Source organism: Onychostoma macrolepis, chromosome 14, assembly GCF_012432095.1.
Source record: "Onychostoma macrolepis isolate SWU-2019 chromosome 14, ASM1243209v1, whole genome shotgun sequence".
NCBI lineage: Eukaryota > Metazoa > Chordata > Actinopteri > Cypriniformes > Cyprinidae > Onychostoma > Onychostoma macrolepis.
The window spans coordinates 14,881,546-14,907,064 of record NC_081168.1 but is presented as its reverse complement, the minus strand read 5'-3'; the positions used below and the strand labels follow the sequence as shown (position 1 = coordinate 14,907,064).

Below are 25,519 nucleotides of genomic sequence, written 5' to 3'. Positions count from 1 at the left end.
TTAAAATGGCAGTTCTTAATGTTTTGCTTCAGGCCAAATTTAGCTTAGACATCAACAGGAGACCCAACACCATAGCAAAATTGTTTAATGTAGAGAAGTAACACCCTTAAAACAAAATATTACAATGTATTAAACGGGTCATGAAATGGAAAATCAAAACGTACGCAATGTTTCAAAGGTTACTCCCCAGTTTAAAAATATGAGTTTTTGTTTTCCATCCTTCTGAAACACCAGGATGTGAAATCGAACCATTCTAAATGTATACCCATTCAAAAAAGAAAGTTATTAAAATGCATGCGTGAATACATTTAATTCATGCATGCATTTAAATATATTTTTAAATGCATGTCTACTTAATACATTAAAATTAAGATTAATTATTTTTTCCATTTTCAATATTTTCTGTCACCATTGCTGTGGCAGTCATGACTGCCACAGCAATGGTGACAGAAAATATTGTAAATGGAAAAAATAATTAATATTTTTTAAATTAATGAGCTAAAACCTGCAACTCACTAGTTCAGAACCTCTAATGTTAAAGGTACTGAAATGAACAGATTTAATTAAGCTCCACCACTGTTTATCCAGTATGTCATGGAAATCCTGATTAAGAAGATCATCTAATGTTTAAATGCTTTGTTTGCAAAATCTGGCAGAACTTTACTAACGTCCTGTGTCTAGTGCCAGCTTGTTTTCCACCAGACTTCAGGGACCCTTGAGGATTAGTGCTACCATCTGTCTATATACCATCCAGATGTGTTATATGAATACATTGATAAATATGTTGATAGAAAACAGAGGGCTGTAAGTGTAACAATCAAAAGAGGAGCAGGAGTGCTAAAATTAGTCTATGTGCAATGCATCTCTCCGGTCATTCAGTGGTCTACACTTGCCTTAGGGATCAAATCAACAAGCTATGAAAGATGGCAGATGGGGCCAGTGCCCAATTTAGAGCTTTTTTTCTGTTATTTAGACTGGCGGCAATGAGGAGGCATGACTGTTTTTGTGGTGGCCATGCCAACATAACATCACCCTGATGTGCACTAATGATCTGAAGCCCTGTGACAGAGTCATCCATGCTCGCTTGTGAGAAGGTAAGAGTCACTCCGCTAAATGGTCTCAAAAATACGGAAAACAAATGTTGACAGAACAATGAGCATTGATTTTTTTCCTTCATTTCTTAATGGACTTGCTATAAATATAGTCACAGTCAAAGGCTGAATCATCTCTTTCAGGTAGCAAGAGCTCTTGTACTACTGAAGGATTGGATATTTAACCTCCTTGGTCTACCTTTGACGTAAATAACATGTTTTTGTTGCCCCATCCTGTGGAAACAGTGTGTGTGTGTGTGTGTGTGTGTGTGTGTGTGTGTGTGTGTGTGTGTGTGTGTATATATATATATATATAACCCTCTTTGTCGGTGTGCTCCCCCAAATGTCTCTGTGTTGTGTTGAGGTGAGGGGTGAATGAGGAGGACACCAAAATCGTTGAGTCAAACAGAGCAGCTTTCTTTCATTAGGCTCCTTTCTCCACACAGTCACTCGCACAGCAGAACAGAATGGTGACAGCCTTTCACAAAGGAAATAGAACTGTGTTCATTTCAAATAACCTCAAAGTTACAATACATAACTTATTATAACAGGAAATAAGTAAGCTCATTGATCACAAACTCCCTAAAACATAGGAAAGATAGACTACAGCATATGACAGACAAAGATAAACGCTGGATGTAATCAAAATAGGGAGAATTAGACCATAAAATACACAAATAGACCTTAAACATAATATAATATACATGAAAATATGCTCAGCCACATGGAACATAGGAAACGTGCAATAATATCAGAAATATAAAACAATCTATCAAAAATAATGTCTGATACACATTAATCAACCTCTCATCAACAATATAGTTCTTCTACTAACATGGATGGCTAATATAATTGGATAAATTTAATGGATATAGTGGAGCAACATGATAACCCTCCTTACCTTTCACAAAGGAAATAGAACTGTGGGTGAAAAGGAGGGCTCACTCCCCTAATGAGAAACAACACACAGCTCCCCCCAAAGGACGGGAGAACACATTACATACATATATATATATATACACACACACACACACACACACACACACACACACTAGTCAACATTTGAAGTGGATGAAAACCTTTCATCAAAGTTGTCCTAAAACAAAAACAATACCAGTTCTTGCCTCAGGACAACTTTGTTGAACTTTTTTGATCCACTTCAAATGTTGACAACTTAAAGTAAAAAGGGAATGCAGCAGTTTCAAGTACAAAGCGATGAACTTCAGCCCAAAACAACACTTTAGAAAATGCAAAAATAAACGCATCTAGCTACACAAACTCTACCATAACCTAAACTACTAAGGTACAGTACACATTTTATCATTGGAGAATCATTTATAATTGGTTTATAATCGCTTGGTTTAATTAGTAGAGGCCAAGGTCTCAAGTTTGATTTCTAGGGAACTAATAAAATTGACACACATTATACTGTAAGCTGCTCTGAATAAAAACATCTGCCAAACGGTATTGTAAAAATAAAGTCATATTCATGAAACTTCGTCTGAATAATAGCAACTTTGATCTAACATTTTTATCCCAAAAATAACAAGATTGCACGGTAAGCATGCATAACAAGAATGCACACTCACAATGTGTTGTCCACCCTGCCAAAATTACATTAAGCCAGCTAAGATGGTCTGTTTTGATGGTTTTACAGGGTTTTGGGCATTTGACAGCTAGTCATACTGGCTAAACCAGCTAATACCATCTTGGCAAGGCTAGAACACCAGTTAAACCTGCTTAAACTGGATAAGACCAGCAAACCACCTAAGGCTGGATTTACTATAGCTGTTTTATTTTTTGTTTGTTTTTTTTCAGTTGTGTGTGTGTAAATCAAGTGTTTCTGGTCTTGCAGGAGTGCAACTGAGACATTATGTTTGTAATGGTTGTCAGTGTAAAAGCTTGTTTATGAGTACACTGAAAATAAATACCTTTTCATTAGTCCGTGTAATTCCAGAGTGAAGCAGCATACCTTTGACTTGAAATGATATTTGAAAGAAAATCAATCAAGTTCACGATCAAAGCATGTTTGTATGTTCAGAGTGCTGTGCAGTGACCTTGCCTCCTACAATCAGGTTCAGAGGACATCTGTTATCCCATGACCCCATCATTTCCACCATCAAACAACACATTTAACATACAAAGTTATCGAGATGGCCATGAGAACACCTTCAGGCATGGCTGAGCTTCAGCTTCATGCAGTGGCAAACCTCCTCAGATGCCACGTGTGTTGATGCATCTGGCTAGACTGGGAACAAATGATCCTGGCAATGCAGCGAATGGCTTTTTCTGTGACTACATCTGCCGGTGCATTCTCATTTCCATCCAAGACCCTCGAAGGCCTGTTTCATAACAGCAGGCAGGCAGACTACGCTACTGCTGTCGCATAGCAATTACCCCATTTATATATTCATTGTACTGTGTGTTTTGAAGCATCACATTTAAAGGGTTACTCCACCCCAAAATGAAAATTTTGTCATTAATCACTTACCCCCATGTCATTCCAAACCTGTAAAAGCTTCGTTCGTCTTCGGAACACAATTTAAGATATTTTGGATGAAAAGCGGGAGGCTTGTGACTGTCCCATTGACTGCCAAGTAAATGACACTGTCAAGGCCTAGAAAAGTATGAAAGACATTGTAAAAATAGTCCATCTGCCATCAGTGATTCAGTCATAACATTATGAAGGTACGCGAACACTTTAACACACACACAAACAAAAAAAATAACGACTTTATTCAACAATTAATCTCCTCCGCGTCAGCGTAGCGCCATTTCGGAGAGTATCCGCTGGATGCAAACTGCGTATGCTGTTCTGTGTCAGCTGCACCACACAGATATGCTGTTTTCATTCAAATAAAAGCATACATAAACATAGAAGATGTATCCGTGTGGTGCAGCTGACACAGAACAGCGTACGCAGTTTGCGTCCAGCGGATATTCTCCAAAATGGCGCTACGGTGAAGATGGACTATTTTGACGATGTCTTTCATATTTTTCTGGGCCTTGACAGTGGTAATTATTTGGCAGTCAATCGGACAGTTACAAGCCTCCCGCTTTTCATCCAAAATATCTTAAATTGTGTTCCAAAGACTTTTTTAAAAAGCTTTTACGGGTTTGGAACGACATGGGGGTAAGTGATTAATGACAAAATTTTCATTTTGGGGTAGAGTAACCCTTTAATGATTGTTTGAATGACAACTTGGAAAATCTGCTATATATGGAAAAGTTGATTTTATACATTCCAATCTAGACTCTACATGTCAAAGATTGAGTGTACAAGAAATGCAACTGCAAATCAAGCAGCAGTCTCAAATTCAGAGCTCCCTCTTCAAACACAAACCAGCATACCCAAGGACTGCGTGACTCTGCCCAGTTAGCGCTCAATAAAACATCAAAGATATAAAACACATAGACATCATCATCACACTCTCGCTTTCTACATCCGCCTGCTTTTCTTTTTCTCTCTCAATCCGATTGAATTCAGCAATGTATTACTAACAAGACAGCTCATTCATCACATTTCCAAAGCATTCTGAAAATCTCTGTCTTTCTCTCCTCCAATATTCACACGGACACATAATGAAAATCGTTCTGTCACATTCAGATACTTCCTAGGTAAACTCCTAACATTAACAGACCGCCTAATCGGTTTTTATCTGCAGGCTAAGTCACGGGCGAACCGGTGACACGAGTGGAGAGAATCATCAATATGGACATGATAACAGAGGGGCCAGTTTCAACAGCCAGGGTTATTTATTATTCAATTATTTTAAATATTTCAGGGCAGACAGGATGTGCATGCAATCATGAATATTTCAGTCCCTCCTACAAAGGAGGGGGCCACTTGTCCACTACCGTCAGGGGAGCGCTCACATGCTCCTCAACGGAGCTGTGGGACATTCACGCCCAAACCTGAATGGCTGTCCTTCAGTCTGGAAATAAATAAATAATAAAAAAAATAAATTAATATTCTGTCCCCTCTCCATCTGGCCTCAGTTGCGTGAAGCAGCAGCACAGATATGAGGCTGTCAAACCCCCTCCATCGTGCCTTCAATCTCTGTTTGCATTTTCACACCCCTCCTTTCTCAAACGTGGTCACAAGACGGCCACTAAATTGCTTCATGCGAAGGTACCGCGGCTGAACTCATGGGTGAAGTGGCAGCAGAAGTAATTACGTCGGGTGCAAGGAAAAGAAAAAACTGACAACAATCGGTCGACTGCCAACTCTAAAACTTGCGAGAGCATCTTAAGGTGTAGATTTAAATATTCCTCATCGAAATTACATATAGCTGGTGTTAAACCCCTGCAAACCCCCTCCTCCAAACCTCTCACCTTTATTTCCAACAAATGAGGGATCCTGTCAAAATGAGGACCATCTCGCACTGTAATTATCCCCTTTGTCCCCCAACATCCCAGTAATATCCGACATGGTGCGAAGGAATAAATCACAATTCTAATGCCAGACCTAAGCACTGAATAAAATGCAATCCATTCACGGAGCTTTCAACTTTAATTATACAGAACAATTTATGTAAATAGTTCACAAACACAACTCTGACTTACATCTCCCCCCCCTTTTTCTTTTCAGCAGTCGTTGCGGTAGACTAATCTCAGCTCTGTCAAACCTGAATTGCACTTGGTCGCATGCAAGACATCGAACTTGACTAACATCTTACCTTAAAATGCTATTTGTGATCCTATACTCCACAGGCTGGCTGAAGCAAAGCAATGCGCGACCCAAATCTCTTCAGTTTAGCCCCGCAAAACAACAAACACAAGAGCCTGAGATGCAAATCTATTTTCAACTCTTTTTGTCCTTGCTTCAGATTTCCCTTGATTACTCCCTGCTTTTATAATCCTGTCCTTTTCTTCTGTGTTATTCTTCTTTCTTTTTTTTTTCCTTTCAACGTCTTCTGTTTTCAATGCCGGGGCTGAGGGATGCTGCCTGTCTCTGTGAGACTGAGAAAGGAAAAAGAGAGAGAGAGAGAGAGAAACGGAGGCAGATCTCCTCCTCGTGCGCAAGGTCCTCCCGTCAGTGGTTGAAGGCAGCAGCTGCGCTCCAACCTCGAAGAATCCCGCCGTGCACTGCTCCGCTTAGCTCATCCTCCACAAGAGCTCGCATCCCGGAGAACTTTCAGACTTGCATGCACAATCCGCACTCCACATCGAGGCTGAAAAGGAGCACAAACCTTTAGTGTTTAATCCGTGTGTCAGTTATTTTTTTCTGGATCGTGGATTTAATTGTCTCTTATCCCACCCGGCACAATGTCTAGATGCTCGGAGTATTGAACATTGTGCTCGCTCTCTTTCTCTCTCTCACACGCTCGCACATATGCACACACATGCTTGCCCTCCCTCTCACAGTTCTTTCCACCCCCTCCATCCATCCATCTCTCCCTCCCTCTTTCTCACTCTCTCGCTACATAAGAGTCTGACAATTACTGCATTTGTGTTCGGAGTTATGTCAAGGATAAAGGATCGCTTCCTACTTTCCTTAAGCAGGAATAACATGCGGCTCCATATGCGATGGAGAACGTACAAATAATGTAAAAAATGAATGAATGATAATGAAGGGAAACCATGCTCTTCACAGCTGTTCCTGTCTCCTGAGCAAGCACACCATCCACCCCTCCAAGGAGAAAACTGTACCGGTACCGTCGGAAGGGTCACCATTCAGTGTTGGCCAACTGTCAAGAGTGATTGAGGAGGTAGATGAAAATAGAAGCAGATGAAGCAAGCAGATCAGAGCGCTACCAGGAAGCAAGGACAATACGCATCGTACAGCAACCGTGGAATCATATAATTAGCGGCATAAACAAAATTGCCAATTCCCTTATCGCCTCGACACACATATGCAGGGAGAAAAGCCTCCGGGGGGCTAGTGAATGAGAGGCAGTGGCAGAACTAATAAAAAACAAAAAGAGGATTGGCCTGAACAATGGTATGAAGCGGAAGAGTCTTGCTGTATCTGGGCCTAACTGGGACACACACAAGCAAACAAAATAAACGAAGGTGACATATCTGGCTTACTAAGTTGTTTGGAACTACTTTTAATGAACAATTCTGCAGACATTGACATTTTGAGGTGTGGGTAGCTTATATTTCTGATTAGCTGCATGGTTGTACAAGTGTTTGCATTAATGATGAAATTTTTCAATGTTAAGGGGATAGTTCACCCAAAAATGAAAATTTGATGTTTATCTGCTTACCCACAGGGCATCCAAGATGTAGGTGACTTTGTTTCTTCAGTAGAACACAAACGAAGATTTTTAACTCAAACCGTTGTAGACTGTCAGTCATTCAATGGCAGTCAATGGGGTTCACGGCTTTGAGAGTCAAAAAAACATACACAGAAAAAAACTAATTAAACCCTGCGACTACTTACAATGCATTGAGGTCTAAAGACACGAAACGATCGGTCTGTGCAAGAAACTGCACAGTATTTATATAATTTTTTAACAAATAAATTTTTTTTTGTAATACATACTGTATATGCTTAAATCATACGTGTAATTTCTGTGTCAACATATATTTGTCAAAATAATGACTGTTTGAGACAGGTTTCCTGAGAGCGTTCACATCAGCCGGCGCGTGACGCGTCTTCTTCTTCTTCTTGCGTTATGCTCTATGGCGGATCGCAGAATTATAAGTGCATTACCGCCACCTATCTGTCAAATGGACCATTGACAATTCTCAATTAGGAGTGTCAATGGTCCATTTGAGAGATAGGTGGCGGTAATGCACTTGTAAGTCTGCGATCCGCTGTAAAGCAAGAAGAAGAAGACACGTCGCACGCCGGCTGATGTGAACGAGCTCAGGAAACCTGTCTCAAAACAGTCATTATGTTGACAAATATAAAACTTTAATTTGTTAACATTAGACATAATTAGTATTTATTAAAACTGGGTTACACTATTCAGCAAGGGCACATTAAAATGGAAAAAAAGTAACAGTAAATACATTTAGAATGTAACAAAATATATTCATTTCAAATAAATGCTGTTGTTTTGAGCTTTCTTTTCAAAAAATCTTGACTAATAAGAAATGTTTTATGAGAACCAAATCAACATATTTCTGAAGGGTCATATGACACTAAAGACAGGAATATGGCTGCTGAACCTTTGCTGAACCTACAGCTTTGTCATCATAGAAACAAATTACAGTACATTGAAATATATTAAAATTGTAATAATATTAATCAACTGTGTTTACATTTTAATATTATATTATATTATGTATTATTTAACAAATAATAATAATAATAAATACCAAATGCATACAAACCGTATTGTAAAGCATCACCAACAAAATGTTTCTTTTTATAAAAAAAAGAGGAAAGCCATAATATGAATATTATTTAATCGCCAATCCTTGAATCTGTGACCAAAAGATGTAGCAACTCTGTTGAGAAACTAGCACTAGCACTTTTAAGAAACATTTTACTATAAATTTAGGTTATCATGCAACTTTAATCAACCGGCACCTTTCAGAACTAGAAAACTGGAGTAGTTTGCATAAGAGACAACCACATGAACAGTACTAAGGTGTAGAAACTCATTCATATATTCAGATACATTAAATATTGAAACACAATCAATTTTACCAATGTCACTTTGCACATTTTATGGCATAAAAGGACATACAAAATTGTGACTCCATCTGTTGTGCTTTTGCAGAAACTCACATATTTGCAGGTGAAAAAACAATATGAAATGTCCTATACTGTATATGAAGGCATATTTTTAAATGATAATATAGCAGTGATGTTTGTGTACTTCTGTCTACTTACATGAACATAAAGTAAATTAGAGATAGTAAGAGCAAGCAAAAATACACTTAATGTGACTACTAGCATGTTATTTCTAAAAATGAACAAGGGTCAAAAACTGTAAAGATTTCAACATAGTGTTTTGATTTGTATCGAAACTCTTCATGCCCTACGAGAAAATGCACCTAATTACCAAAAGCCTCCAAGTTCACCGTTTTAATTATTGGCCATCTGGCACCAGGCATTAATAACTCATCAGAAATCTATCTATCCCCACAATGACACAGCACTAAGATTTAACAAATGCCATTGCCAGATATATGATTATGGTTTAGATGTTTTAGTCATCTTTTCTGCTGGTTAGTCATGATGTTTTACATCAAGGTCATAACAACAAATACAACTGACTGTAACCATTCTAATTTATTCTAAAAAAATCAAAGCAATGCTTACATTATTCAGTCTAGCACACAGTGTTTGAGAATGAGGCACAATATGTTCTTAAGCTCAATCATTAAAAGAGAGTTTGTCACTGTGGACATACTCTCAGCATGGAGTCAAAATGAGAATAACATTGAATGTGGTGTAACATTGTTACATTACAGTTACAGCATGAACTGATAATGAATTGCTAAACTATTCAGTATTGACGGTCTTCACAATAAAATCAATAGGACTTCAGTTCTCTAACAGAAGAATAGTAAAGGCCTGATTTCCCCCCTCCTGTGGTGTTGATAATTGAGGAGAAGACAAATTTGGCCTGATCCACATCTTAATACTTGTTTTAGCCTTCCAATCTAATTTTTTAGACAGAGAAAAAATCATTCCAACAAGGGCAAGCAGCAATAGTGTTTAATATTTCTAATCAATGCTGAATAGGAGAGAAAACCTCAAAAAGAAACTGTGCCAAGCCATCAAGCATCCATTCACAAATGACTTTGATTGAGAGGATCTGGTGGCCAGCAGCAAGATGCAGAATGGCTAATAAATTACTTTAGATAAAAAGTGATATCAAAGCAATCTGCCAAAAAGTGACGACTCCTTTTGAAAAGTTATTAACTGAATACTAAAGGAATAGTTCACACAAAAATGGTTGTTTCACCATTTACTAACCATTTTCTTTTCTTTATTTAGCTCTTTACTTTTACCACAAAGCTCTAAAAAGCATACACTACCATTCAAAGGATGTTTTTTTTTTTTGACAAAAAATTTTGCTCAATAATGCTCATTGCATTTATTTGATTTAATATGTAAAATGCAAAATATGTCAAATTATTCCTGTGATGGCAAAGCAGAATTTCCAAAGTTTATTCCTCTAATAATTAAAACCTGGCTGAAACATGCTTGCACTTTCCGTGACAATAAATGTGCTCTTCATAACTTATACCTTCATATATAAGCCACATTTTTTAATCAAAATAATCAAAAAGCTGGGTCCCTACCTTGTTCCACGCACTGTGCTAGTTGTAAGAGGAGCGAGTGAGGTGAGGAGAGTAGATTGTGTAACTCATACTGTGTGATCTGCGTATGCAGTGCAACCTGCAGATAAGCAAGGCTAAGCTTTCTGCCGGATACCATAGCACGACCAGTACAGAATCCCATTTTCCAGGTGCCACTATTTACCAAGGATCTAGTCACGCTCTTCAGTGCAGTATGCAGAGTTACCTGTGGGTCCCTAACCCATCGATCGTCACATTGTGATGCCTGAGTGGACAGGTGTGTCACTGAACATAAGGTCAAATAAATGAGCAATTTAAAGTCAAGTTGCTTGCTTAATCTGCTAAAAAAAATGACAGGATTTGTCAGAGTCATTGCACAGTGGGTAGTGTGCATGTTGTTGTGATCCTTCTCCAGTCACTACTGTCTCTCAACTGTCTCAGACAGGATTTTTTCCTCCAAGTCTCTCCAGAATTTGTTTAGGTTGTATTTGCAAATGGTATTACCATCCATCTCAAGCGATACAATCACAATCGGTCAGCTAAAAAATACTGCTGTTTAGACATGGTAGTACCATGCATCTAGAATGTGTACCCTCTGACCAAATGGGACCAGATTGCAAGGGGAGGGTCTCCTAATTTGTGATTGCATGCCTCACTAGGTCAGTGTATAACTGCATATTAATAATGCACCAAAAGTAATAATAATAATAATAATATAAATTATTATTATTATTGATTATAATATATATATATATATATATAATATAACACATCTATGTTGTATGTGAGCAGCACATTTGAATTGGAGAGAGAGCAGGAGAAAAAAAAGCATGCATTCTGTTGATAAAATGTATAATGTTATAAATATGTAATTTTTCATTTTTATCTTATTATTTTTGTTATATTGTTGGCTTTGGTCAGTGTCTTTGTGGGTTTTGGTTGTTGTGCTGTTGTAGGCTGTAAGGACCTTTGAAATAACTGAAATTATTTGGCACAGTGATATTGAGCTCCCTGAAAAATAATTGCACACCTAAGAACGTTCATCAGATTCAAGCATTCAGCACCCCCCATAGCACAATATTATTTTTAGCAGCACGCATTAGCATTTCTACAAATGCAAATCACATGCATTTTTGACTAATAATAAGACTAATGTTAAATTAACGATAATTAATTAATGATTAGTAGTAGTAGTAGTAGTAATAGCAGGAGCAGCAGCACTGATTAACACTTCTACACATGCAAATATGTTCACATGCATTTCCAACTACCTTCAAATATGATTTGATTTAATGTTTGGCATCATATTGGCACCTGAATATCAACATGTGATTGGATTGGAGGTGTAAACATGACCTTTTAACAGAAAAAAAAACATGTTGACACATTGTTACAACATTAATTTTATGTTTTAAAACAAATTATATATATATATATATATAAAAAAAAAAAAAAAAGTTTGTTTTTGTTGAAAATTGTTGCTTCAATTAATGTTTTGCCAGATATAACCTTATAATTACAAGCGGAAAATTAATTTTTAGAATTAGAAGGTTCTATCTGCATTTGACCTGTTCCAAAAATCCCCATTTAAAAATTTGAGAGGATTTTGATATTGTACATTTAGAATACATTTAGGGTCTCTGTCATTTTCATGTAGGAAAGAGACTTGTTCCCCATATCATTTTTGCTATATGTAATGCAAAAGCTTTGAAGCTCAATATCTCAAAACCACTCAGAATGCAGATAGAACCTTATAATTCCAAGGCGACGATATTCCTTAAAAGTGTAATTAAGCATATATTTATCACCAACGTATTTCTAGTATACTTTTTTATAAATACATTAAAAATATGCTTGTGTTTAGCATATTTCTTAGAAGTATAACTAAGCATATATTTAATACAAAAACACTTCTAGTATACGTTTTTGAAATATATTAAAATGCAATTCATGTTGGGAATACAAATGTATTATAAACATACTACTTGAATTTCAAGTATATTTTTAATACATTTAATACTACGTCTTTTTCACCTGGGAAAACAAAACTACTGATTCACAATGATGAAAATAATTACAGCAATACTGAAACAGGCATTTCCTGCCAGCTCAAAGCTATTTCTAGAACGATGATTTGCTTCATGTCGGGTCTCATGAGTGAGCTTCTGATTCTGTGTGGAATATGCTGGGCTCTGTATGTCAGCTTAGGGTTTTACTTATGTTTGGGTTTAAGCACTCTAACATGACACAAAACACTTAAGTCTGTGGTTTTAAAGCAGATGTGTATATGCATAAAAATAGGGCAAAGATAGCACTGTAGTAATTGTCCTTAACACCAAGAACCTATATATATATACACAGGTGCATCTCAATAAATTAGAATGTCGTGGAAAAGTTCATTTATTTCAGTAATTCAACTCAAATTGTGAAACTTGTGTATTAAATAAATTCAGTGCACACAGACTTAAGTAGTTTAAGTCTTTGGTTCTTTTAATTGTGACGATTTTGGCTCATATTTAACAAAAACCCACCAATTGCTGCGCGTCGGGTGGTTCTTCGCCTCCACGTCGTGCATTCAAATCGTTTAATGCACAGCTAGCCATTGATTATCCCATTATGCCATGGTCATTTCCCAACATTCACATATTAAAGATGCTAATAATATTTGCGCTGCAATATTTGACCGAAACGATAAAAATTACGGTTATTTTCGTCTGTATAGAGTGGGGGAACTATGACGTCACTTTGTAGGCGGATCAGCTGGTAGCTTGAAACAGGTTCCAAAAATCCAATAGGATTTTTCCATAGTCTTTTAGATTATCGCAAAAAATAAGCTCTGTGTTCAATCATAGTTCATGAAACTTACACGTTTTGTCCATCAAGATAATCTTCACAAAATAATATAACGTTGATGAATTTTGAAGCCTAAATAAAATCGCCAGAACTGAAAAGCTAAACTTAGGCTATAAACGAACTACAGCACCACGGTCGCTCGCCTTCAGCGTCACCACCAGCGTGCTCCCGACAAATGTTTCAAACTTATTTTTAACATGTTTAGTGAAACGTGTTTACTCTGTATATGAATTTTAATCCACACTACATTAACCTTTTCATATAAACTGGAATAAATACAAAACTAGAGCCAAAATAAAACTGAAATGAGACATTAGTAATAAATAGTATAGTGAATAAATGAAATAATAATAACTAAAGGACATTTAAAGCATGTATTTCTGTACATTTCGAAATAAGGTGCATTAAAAGTCAATAAATCCTTGATTAATATGAATATTTTAATTAAAAACGTATCCCCGCGTATTTAATCTTTTAAATAACAGTGAGCGAGTCTTTGGATATGGTAAGATTAAACTTATTTTAGTGAACAAAGTACCACATTTCAGCTATCATTTTGTTAGGGTGGGTACACAAAATATTATTTTATCCTTGCTTCTACAATCTCTTTCTAACAACTTCATGCGGCCGTACACATTATTTTTGACGTGGCAAGCACTGCATCATTAAAGTTTCACTTTCACCACGTAAAGCCAGTAAATGTGGTGTTTACATGTAATAATCATAATATGAATTTACCTTATAGCATGAACCCAGAGTCATGAACCCAGAGTCTCCGCATCAGTAAGCGATAAAACGAGCATCTTCCCTCCGAAGACATGTGTCGCATTTCGGGGCAAAGCAAAAAAACATTGTCGAACAACAATATAAAATGCTGTAAACTATTAATTGGTTATCCTAAAATTAATTGTATTATAAATTATACTACAACTGGAAAATAATAAATTTGTGATGATGTTTAATATCTCCGACAGCGCCTGTAGTCCCATTTAGCAACTTGTTAGCAACCGTCTTTTTTAAGAAACGTAACAGCAATAAAAACAGGAGTGGGGTGTAACTGGTGTGTTTTATGTCGTAGAATAAAACGTGAAAATATCTTGAGCCTGTGTGAACCACGGACCTTGTTTAAGGGATTTAACCAAAATCCCATTCAAAAAACCCATTGACTCTGAGACATGGAACCGGAAGCGCTAAAATGCTAACTCGCTTCCGGGTTTTTGCCTTCAAAGTGACATCATAGTTCCCCCACTCTATTACTATTCAGCTCTAACTGTATGTTACTATGGTTACCAATGTTTATAGAAAGCACATTCATATAGGGGATGGGGGCGTGACGTCACTGCTCTAGCGCCGCGGTGGCTGATGGGAAAAATCGCCATTTTGTGAGGCCACTTGTTGCGCGACGCGCCGAGGAAGTTGTAATATGAATGTTTTAAATAGGATACAGAAATTGAATAAACTGTAAATCAACATATTAAAGTTATTCCACAAAACATTATTTAGTCAAGAGCAGTGAGGGATTTCTTCTGTCTTTTGTTGTTTGATTAACATTAATGACAGACGGCACAGCTTTATTAGGCTGCTGTCACAAGACCTGTTTCACGGATCCAATACTTATACATATGCGTTCGCAACTTAAGACAAACCCGACAATGCTTATGAGGATACTCGTCAGGACGACCATTTTGACGTTATTTTGTGTGTATTTGGCCACTTAAGCGCAACAAGCTGTGTTTGTTTGTTAGCAGCGCTTTGGATGTGACTGCAGCGCACAGAAAAGCGCCTCTCGGCGCACAGTACCGAAAGACTTAAAAGGCGTGTAAATAATACATTTCTGTGACGATGCAACAATGACCGATTAGGCAATTGACAATTCTGTCAGCTGTACCGAAACGCGAGCTAAAGTCTTGTATCGCAGCGTGCAGCAGATGTGAAGAGAAGGTCAAAGAGAGAGGACGCGGTGCAGCTGAATCACTCACGCTGTTTTCAAATGACTGGTTGTGTGAATTTATTTACTCATCTAACCTACACGCTATATTGAATAAATGCTTTGCAGGAATTTCCCTCACTTTAAAGTCGAAAGCTGCGGGAATATATGCGCAATCCCAGACCGAAATTCAGGACCTGATTAAACATAATTCTACTGTACATAGAATTGTGAAACATGACTTTTCCAAAACTTTCTGGGTTTATTTATTTTTCCAAAACTTTCCAGGCCTGGAAATTGCGGTTTTAAAATTCCATGACTTTTCCAGGTTTTTCATGACCGTATATGAACCCTGAATGTGACGATCGGGTGCCGTTATATCTAAATCAGGCAAAAATATAGGTGCGGGTGGTTGGCCATCTTTTCCAGGTACCGTTTTCTTGCGTCCGCTAGAAGTTTGTCTCTGTATAGTACATTTCGTTCTTTTAATCGACTTTCCAACATTGTTTTTCGTTTTAAGTCTCGCCCGATGTGGCCTCACAATATGGCGGCGCCCTCTTGTTTACGTCCCAGAATGCACTGCGCAGTGACGTCGGTTGCCAAGCTCTATAGAATGTGATTAAACTGACCTGGAACTGCCTGCAGTTAAACGAATTTAATCAACACCTGCCAGCCAATCAGAATCGAGTATTCAGACAGACCATGGCATAACAAATATGCCATAAATGGGTAAATATAGATTGGCACGTTTTTTTGTTTTTTTCCAAAATATTGAGGCAGGTGTAGAAAGGAATAAAATGTACTGTAATAAGTGTAGAATTGCACTGTCTGTTTACTCATTTGTGTCAATCGGAGTGAGAGAAGCAGTGAGAGATGTTGAGACAGGTGTGAAGTGTTCCGTTAATAGTGAATATTGGCCCATTGTGCGTACCGTTGTGGCTCCCGCTGTTAGCAGGGGATAATCGCTGCATTTGGGGTAAAAAAAGACAGAATTACTGTAGGTAGTCAACCAGAATGCATATTACCGCAAATACAAATCACTCAGACGTGAAAGTCGTTCGCGAAATCACCACCAGGTGGCGCAAAGGGGCGGTTGACACGCTGGGGTTTTTTTGTCCTTCACCCACCTGCTCCCGCTATTCACTCTTTGTTCACCCGCTGTCCGCTTAATTAGAATAATTTCTTCCTGACCCGACCGTTCTCACTAAATTTAGATCTCGTTTCCAGAATCTCACATTTAAATTTCCGCTACTGAAAGAGAGATATAGGCTAACGAATAAAAGTGTAGCCTGCACAAAATTGTATTTATTTTATTCGTCTTGTCATTCGTTTAATATTTACAACACAATAGGAACAAGTGTCGCAGAGAGAGAAAAAAAGTTTGTACAAAAAAAGTTGTACAACTTTTTGTAGTAAGTTGAACAAAAATAGTATTTTATTAATCTTGTCAAAATACTAAATTCGTTTGACATTTTTCCATTAACACGGTAGGAAAAGTGTCGCAGATAAAAATAAATAAATAGGACATCTGTCATTTAAAATGATAGGTTAAGCAAAATATAAACAAAACCGAGTTGATCGTCCTTCAAGGACAGCGCATCATCCACACTTTGCTCCACACTTACTCCCCATCTCCTCACTGGACGCGCCTTTAGAGAGAAATGTGTCTTTATGGATTACATAGGCTAATGAAAGACTTTTTAATTTTCGATTTGAATTATTTCGTTGTAAAGTAGTATTTTATAGCATTCTATAAATATATTTATGTCAGTGTCTCAGTATTTGCTGAGTTTCGGTTCAATTTTTGTGAAGTGTTCCTGCTCAAGATCAAGAGCTTGTTGGTTTTCTTTATTTTAAAAAGCAACACATTTTTTTATATATATATTGTGAGTGCACACAAATAAAACTATTTGCGGCTTTTAATGATGTATACTCTTACCTTTATGAGGAAAAATTACAGCGCATTTTAATTTTCCATTCTTAAGAAAAACAAAACGCAAGTGATCTCGCTAGCGCCTCCTTCAAAGCGCACTTCAGCTTCCACCTTTAGCACAAACGATTTTATATGTATCACACATTTATCTGACATTTTTAAATGTATATTGTGAAATGCATGACGGTTTTTTATGCCCCATATCTTGTTTATTTGAGAAGGCTAAACTGATCAAACATATGTTCAACTCACTGTCTGGCGCTGGCCGCATGGTATTTAAAAAGATAATAAATACAACTTGAAATTAACAAACATAAAATGTTCCAATCACGTTTCTAAATTAACTTAATAAAGAAACGAAACGAAATATAATCACTTTGCCATTAAAAACCAAAACTGAACTCTTTTTAATGGCTGCAACAGCAGCTGTGTAAAGGAGAAGAGAGAGAGAAAGTTTGTCTCGGGAGTCGGGTAGCAAGCGGCATTTTATAGACCTGCTCCAACACACCGGTCTGTAATTATCAAGCACTGAACACCTTGGATTCACCTTGGTTTCACATGGGCTACAGAGTGGGCATGGGCTCAAAATAGGCATTTTATCTGGGGCCCACATGGGTGAATCCATGAACAACTTTCTCACGAGATCCCATCCCCAACGACATCAAACTACCGCGAGATGCAGCCCTGCCTCGAGCTGCAAGCAGGGTGGATCCCGCGAGAATTCATTCAGCATTTCCCATCCCCCACGCGGCACGCACTGCGTCGCGCCGACGCCATTACTGCTCACTGACTTGTCACGTTTCATTTAATCTGTTCGTAAACAATGACATGTGCAAACAGAGAGAGTTCAGTGCGCTGGCGTCCAGGTGCGGGTTAACAAATTAAACATTGATTTAATGTTATACACAGTAATTGTTATGGTTACATATACATAAACGTATTTTTTTTGAGGTGCATTACGCCTTCATTATTATGAAGTGAAATTAATGACTAACCATTCTCTTGCTTTGTGGACACAAAACCAAAGTTAATTCGTCCAGTTGTGGTCAGCAGGATCACTGGCACGGAAAAACTTGAAATAAGATCTTTATCAGACATGTGTGTATTCTGCAGCTGAAAACACACTGCTTAATGTTACACATTATAATTATTTTTGTTTTAGATAGAACATGTCTATATTATGTTAAGCAAAAAAAAAAAAAAAATAGCCTCCAGCAGTGTGACTGAATTTTCATTTGTGTAATTCCAGTTGAAGGTTGGGGTTTGGGAGAGTTGAGCTCCGAAGTAGGGGCTGCAAAGTAGATCTGCATTAACGCAATAACTGTGGGACCGACCAGATTTCTTGCGCCGCGGGAATAACGCGGTAGCGTTATTGTACGAATTGTACGAATTAAATGTAGATTTTAAACATTTGTATTTGTGAGAAGTAATGTGACACTGACATTTACTATGCTGCTTGAGTTCGTTCTGAATAACAAACGCACTAAACTACTAAATTTCCTTCTGTGAATATGAATTATTTTCAACTAGTTTATCTTAGATTAGACCAACTGCAACCAATTTCGGCAGAGTGCTATGCAAAACGCGAGGGAATGTGCTCCAACGCGTTCAAATTCTTACTTTTCAAAGTCTGTGGTTAAAGCGCCACTTAGCGGTAAAAGGCAGCAAATACACTTTTTAAATGTTACCGCCGCCGAAGTATTATTCTGGATGAGTAACATCTGTATGTATTGTGCCAAGAAGGTTGTCTGTTCGTTCACACAGGCACGAACTGATTGACAGCTGCCTTTAGCGGAGCCTTCACCGATTACCTCCATTAATCAAAGCGTTCAGCACAGTCGTCTATGAGTGACGTCACTTCCCACTACAAACACGCCCCCTAGTATAGTCCCGCCCCTTCACAATGATTGACAGCTTTCAGTGTAGACTTCGGAAATTCAAATGCAAAAGGAATTGCGATTTCATTTGAGTTTTGGCAGGTTACATGCGCGACGCAGAGAAAGTGAAAAACCAAATGTGGTAATTAATATTGCTATTTAAATATGACAGGCTCATAACTCGTAAGACATGGGAAATACAGTGAGGAAAATAAGTATTTGAACACCCTGCTATTTTGCAAGTTCTCCCACTTAGAAATCATGGAGGGGTCTGAAATTGTGTGTGTCCACTGTGAGAGACATAATCTAAAAAAAAAAATCCAGAAATCACAATGTATGATTTTTTAACTATTTATTTGTATGATACAGCTGCAAATAAGTATTTGAACACCTGTCTATCAGCTAGAATTCTGACCCTCAAAGACCTGTTAGTCTGCCTTTAAAATGTCCACCTCCACTCCATTTATTATCCTAAATTAGATGCACCTGTTTGAGGTTGTTAGCTGCATAAAGACACCTGTCCACCCCATACAATCAGTAAGAATCCAACTACTAACATGGCCAAGACCAAAGAGCTGTCCAAAGACACTAGAGACAAAATTGTACACCTCCACAAGGCTGGAAAGGGCTACGGGGAAATTGCCAAGCAGCTTGGTGAAAAAAGGTCCACTGTTGGAGCAATCATTAGAAAATGGAAGAAGCTAAACATGACTGTCAATCTCCCTCGGACTGGGGCTCCATGCAAGATCTCACCTCGTGGGGTCTCAATGATCCTAAGAAAGGTGAGAAATCAGCCCAGAACTACACGGGAGGAGCTGGTCAATGACCTGAAAAGAGCTGGGACCACCGTTTCCAAGGTTACTGTTGGTAATACACTAAGACGTCATGGTTTGAAATCATGCATGGCACGGAAGGTTCCCCTGCTTAAACCAGCACATGTCCAGGCCCGACTTAAGTTTGCCAATGACCATTTGGATGATCCAGAGGAGTCATGGGAGAAAGTCATGTGGTCAGATGAGACCAAAATAGAACTTTTGGTCATAATTCCACTAAACGTGTTTGGAGGAAGAAGAATGATGAGTACCATCCCAAGAACACCATCCCTACTGTGAAGCATGGGGTGGTAGCATCATCTTTGGGGTGTTTTTCTGCACATGGGACAGGGCGACTGCACTGTATTAAGGAGAGGATGACCGGGGCCATGTATTGCGAGATTTTGTGGAACAACCTCCTTCCCTCAGTTAGAGCATTGAAGATGGGTCGAGGCTGGGTCTTCCAACATGACAATGACCCGAAGCACACAGCCAGGATAACCAAGGAGTGGCTCTGTAAGAAGCATATCAAGGTTCTGGCGTGGCCTAGCCAGTCTCCAGACCTAAACCCAATAGAGAATCTTTGGAGGGAGCTCAAACTCAGAAACCTGACTGATCTAGAGAAGATCTGTGTGGAGGAGTGGGCCAAAATCCCTCCTGCAGTGTGTGCAAACCTGGTGAAAAACTACAGGAAACGTTTGACCTCTGTAATTGCAAACAAAGGCTACTGTACCAAATATTAACATTGATTTTCTCAGGTGTTCAAATACTTATTTGCAGCTGTATCATACAAATAAATAGTTAAAAATCATACATTGTGATTTCTGGATTTTTTTTTAGATTATGTCTCTCACAGTGGACATGCACCTACGATGACAATTTCAGACCCCTCCATGATTTCTAAGTGGGAGAACTTGCAAAATAGCAGGGTGTTCAAATACTTATTTTCCTCACTGTACAATTGCAAATGGACTTTGCGTTTTCATTTGAAATGTGGCAGTCACTGTGCGTTCGCGAAAGCAAAAATGCAAACGGTAATACAAGATTTGCAATTGCATTTGGATTATGTCACAATTAATGCGCCCACATGTGGAAAACGCAATTGAAAATAAAATTTGTTTATGTGTGTGTGTATGTATGTTCTGGGCACCAAATTAATCTTTCTACATAGCATTTCCATTTCTGTCAGGAATAATCAAATGTAATGCAATTAAGCAAATGATTACAACCTAACAGTTCCCTTCAACTTTCAACCACAATTTTAACCTTAATTGAAAGGTTAAATATACATTCACCATTCACATTCGGCAAAGTCCATTTCTCCAATCCACTTACTGCCGTTAACTCTCAATAAAAATGATTTGTCGTTTTGATGACCAGGAGTAATTTCTTTGAAAAATATAACGCTGCAATTGAGGTCAACCAGAGAGAGGTGAAGTGAGTAGAAGTGTACCTGAGCTTTTTTTTACAAAGAAAAAAAAAGAGAAAACTTTTATTTCCATAATGTTTGAATCAACACATACTGCACTGAACATATAATAATGATAAGATGATCAGAATCAGAATCAGAATCATAATTAGCTTTATTCGCCAGGTGTGCGCAAACACACGAGGAATTTGTTGTGGTTTTAAGGTGCTCCTGGTACATACATACATACATACATAAATACACATGTGACATGAGAACAGAAAAAAACATTTAAATAGTAAGACTTAACAATGGATAATAATCCTAATAATAATAAGTATGAATCTGGAACAGTAGATTTATGTACAGATTTGTGCATTATTTACTCTATATACAGCTGTATAGATAAACATATGTATGTGTATTTACATAATACTTGAGAAAGAGGCAATAATTAAAGATGGAGAGTGAATTACAGAATGAATTACAGAACACAGGTAATGATCCACGTGTTAGCTATTTAAGCTGGAGATGGCATGGGGGAAAAAACTGTTTTTATGCCTAGATGTTCTAGTGCACAGAGATCTGTAGCGTCTGCCTGAAGGAGAAGTGCAAACAAGTTGTGTCCGGGTGAGAGGGTCTTTGATGATGTTACCTGCCCGTTTCTTCACTCTGGAGTTGTACAAGTCCTGAAGGCTGGGCAGGTGCACACCAATGATCCTTTCTGCTGTCCTAACAGTCCGTTGAAGTCTTCTTAAATCTGATTTGCTGGCTGACCCAAACCAGACAGTTATAGAGGAGCACAGAACCGACTCAATAACAGCTGAATAAAACTGTTTCAGCAGCTCCTGTGGCAGGTTGAACTTTTTCAGCTGACGAAGGAAGTACAACCTCTGCTGGGCCTTTTTCACGATGGAGTCAATGTGATTGTCCCACTTCAGGTCCTGAGAGATGGTGGTGCCCAGGAACCTGAATGACTCCACTGCAGCCACAGTGCTGTTCATGATGGTGAGTGGGGGGAGAGGAGGGGGGTTTCTCCTGAAGTCCACTATCATCTCCACAGTTTTGAGCGTGTTCAGCTCCAGGTTGTTGTGACTGCACCAGACAGCCAGCTGCTCAACCTCTTGTCTGTAAGCAGACTCATCGCCATCCTGGATGAGGCCGATGACTGTGGTGTCATCTGCAAACTTCAGGAGTTTGACAGAGGGGTCTTTAGAGGTGCAGTCATTTGTGCAGTCATGCAGTCATGATGAAAATAACACTAACCATAACATGCACAATGCACAAATAACACTAACCATAACATGCACAAATCTTCTGTTTTTAATAATAATAATAATTTAAAAAAATAATAATAAAAGAGAAGCTTCAAACACTATGAGGTGTTAAAAAAAAAAATCACAAATTTTTGGCAAGAAGTTGAGAACTCAGAGAGGCTGCTAGAAAGTTCCCTATTAGTTGGTCACTGTTAGTTAGCACTGTAAGTAATGTAATGTTTTGATTTGTTGGACAGACTACTGATTAGTCCCTTAAGTATCCTTACAAAAGAAAAAAAAACAGACACTTGTGCCTCAAGGTTCTTATAATGACTTCACTCGCCAACTGATCAACAAATGAACTCATATAGCATGTCTAAGCATATGTAATTAGTATAATATGGCTCATTAGTCCGAATTAAAACTAGAGTGATGACAAGCTGTCTAAACAAACTCCCATATAAGACTGTACAGTATAAATAGACAGACAGACAGACAGATAGATAGATACACACACAATATAACATAACAAATGTTTAAACAAAGACATTTTACACTTTTGTCCACTAAAGCTCATTTCAAATTTGATGCCTGCTACAGGTCTTGAAAAAGTTGGCACGGGGGCAACAATGGGCTGAAAAAGCAATACATTTTGAAAAGATTCAGCTGGGAGAACATCTAGAAACTAATTAAGTTAATTGACATCAGGTCTGTAACATGATTAGCTATAAAAGGGATGTCTTGGAGAGGCAGAGGCTCTCTGATCTGTGAAAAAGTGCGTAAAAAGATTGTGCAATACTTCATCTACAGTGCATAACATCAAAAGATTCAGATATACTGGAGAAATCTCTGTGCGTAAGGGACAAGGCCGAAGACCTTTGTTAGATGCCCGTGGTCTTTGGGCCCTCAGACGACACTGCATCACTCATCGGCATGATTCTGTCATTGACATTACTAAACGGGCCCAGGAATACTTCCTGAAACAACTGTCGGTAAAGATTTTAACTTCAGCATCAACTTCAATATTTTCTGGGGCCATAGACAACTGTTTAAACTGGACGGCTTCCACCCAAACAAACTTGGTGCGAGAGTGCTAAAGGACAATATCTATTTCTCCCTCCGTCATCCTTCAGTGGTGTGTGCCAATCCACTCGGCCTCAATGGCACACACACACCTGGACAGAATATGAGTGACCACAGGACTTCATGTCAGCCTCAGAGTCATCTTGTGGTTGACACATCCCACAAGGACACTGATAACACCACGCAGCCAAAACAAGCTCTCCTCACAGAGACTATCCCGGCTGAGCCCTGCCCACAGAGCTCATCACAAACAGACTGTGACGTACTACATCAGCTCCAAGACTCAGCACCCAAGGACAACTATCTGGAAAACAGCCAGGGAAGCCAGGACAACATATCACAGCCACCGGAAACACCAGAGCCAGAACCCATCTCACCAGACACACTATCCCTCTCTCCAGAATCTCCGCTTCTAAGCTTCTCACAGAAAATGGAGGAACTGGTGTATGCTGGGACCAAACTCTCCCACTCGTTCGTTGCAAGCCCCCAGATATCAACTAAAAAACGGCGGGCCCCACAACCACCAAAGACAGCAGGCCTAGCTCTCCCTCCTCCTCCTGTGAGAGCTCTCCGACCGCTGCCACAACGCCAGGGCCCAAACCCTCCTCCATCGGCTGTAGGTGAACCAAAAACAACTGATAACAGCTCTCAGTGATATGTGTCGGGTCCCCGCTATACTAGCAGCAACACTCACAAATGTTCACAAAACAAGCGGGAACCCAGTGAGCCTGTAGCTTTCTATATTTCTGTTTTATCACGTGATAGAAAGTCTAAGGCCTTCTCAAACTGTACGGCTGACCCATCTAATCTGCGGCCTGTAATGCGTCAATCTGAGATTGCTGTAGAGACAAAATGTAATTCCATCAAGCTAGCATTTTTAAACATTCGCTCACTAAAAAATAAATCATTTCTGATCAATGATTTTATAACCACAAACAACCTGGATTTTATGTTTCTAAATGAAACATGGCTAGAAGACAGCTGCAGTGCAACAGTCCTCAATGAAACAGCCCCTCCTAACTTTAACTTTACAAGTGTCTGCAGGACTGTTAGGAGAGGTGGAGGTGTAGCTGCTCTATTTAAAGATGTTTATCAATGCAAGCAAGTGTCATTTGGTCAGTATTTGTCCTTTGAATACCTAGGTATTGTACTGAAAGGTGCTCCACGCATTCTGTTTATCATTATTTACAGACCTCCAAAATACTCTCCAGCCTTTGTTGAAGAGTTCACAGAACTATTATCAATGATTTCCTCAGAGTTTGACTGTTTTACTATTGCAGGGGATTTTAATTTTCACATAGATAATGCAGAAATCAAAACTGCAAAAGAAATTATTACTGTTTTAAACACTTTTGATCTGACCCAGCATGTGCATGGACCCACACATAATCGTGGACACACTCTAGATTTACTCATCAGTAGAGGTCTAAACATTTCATCCATTGTTGTTAAGGATGTAGCACTATCTGATCACTTCTGTATTTTCTTTGATATATTGATCTCTGTTACCACTGAATCTAGATCTGTCTCTGTCAGAAAGAGATGCATTAATGAGAACACTAGTGCGCTATTTATGAAGGCTATATCTTTAACACCAAGCATTTCTGCAGACTCTGTTGATCTTCTCCTGGATTCTTTTAACTCAAAAGTTAAGAATGTTATTGATGATATTGCTCCGACAAGGGTCTTGTAAGAAGAATGACAGACAAAAATCACCATGGAGAAAATCAACAGCAGTTCAGAGTATGAAAAGACAATGCAGAAAAGCTGAGCGGATGTGGCGGAAGACAAAACTTGAAATTCACTATAGCATCTATAAAGACAGCCTTCATGCTTTCAATGTGGAACTATCCACAGCTAGACAGACCTTCTTCTCAAACCTTATAAACAGTAACTTAAACAACTCTCACACTCTTTTTGCTACTGTGGAGAGACTGACAAACCCCCCAAGTCAGATTCCCAGTGAAATGCTCTCCGACAGTAAATGCAATGAGTTTGCTTCCTTCTTTTCTGAGAAGATCAATAATATCAGAAAGGAGATTGGCATATCTACTTTTGCAGAGGTCACA

At 38.5% G+C, this 25,519-nt stretch overlaps 1 protein-coding gene across 3 annotated transcripts in view; it reads right to left on the bottom strand.

The window, feature by feature from the left end:
- The window catches only part of lingo2 (leucine rich repeat and Ig domain containing 2), a 319,995-nt gene that overhangs the window by 255,127 nt on the left and 39,349 nt on the right, over positions 1-25,519 (bottom strand). For 2 of the 3 annotated variants that reach the window (XM_058798130.1, XM_058798128.1), the window contains exon 1: positions 5,771-6,494. The gene's annotated coding sequence lies outside the window, so the exon portion shown is untranslated. Of the gene's footprint in view, positions 1-5,770; positions 6,495-25,519 lie in introns of those variants that run through there. The other variant, XM_058798129.1, reaches the window with a different exon arrangement.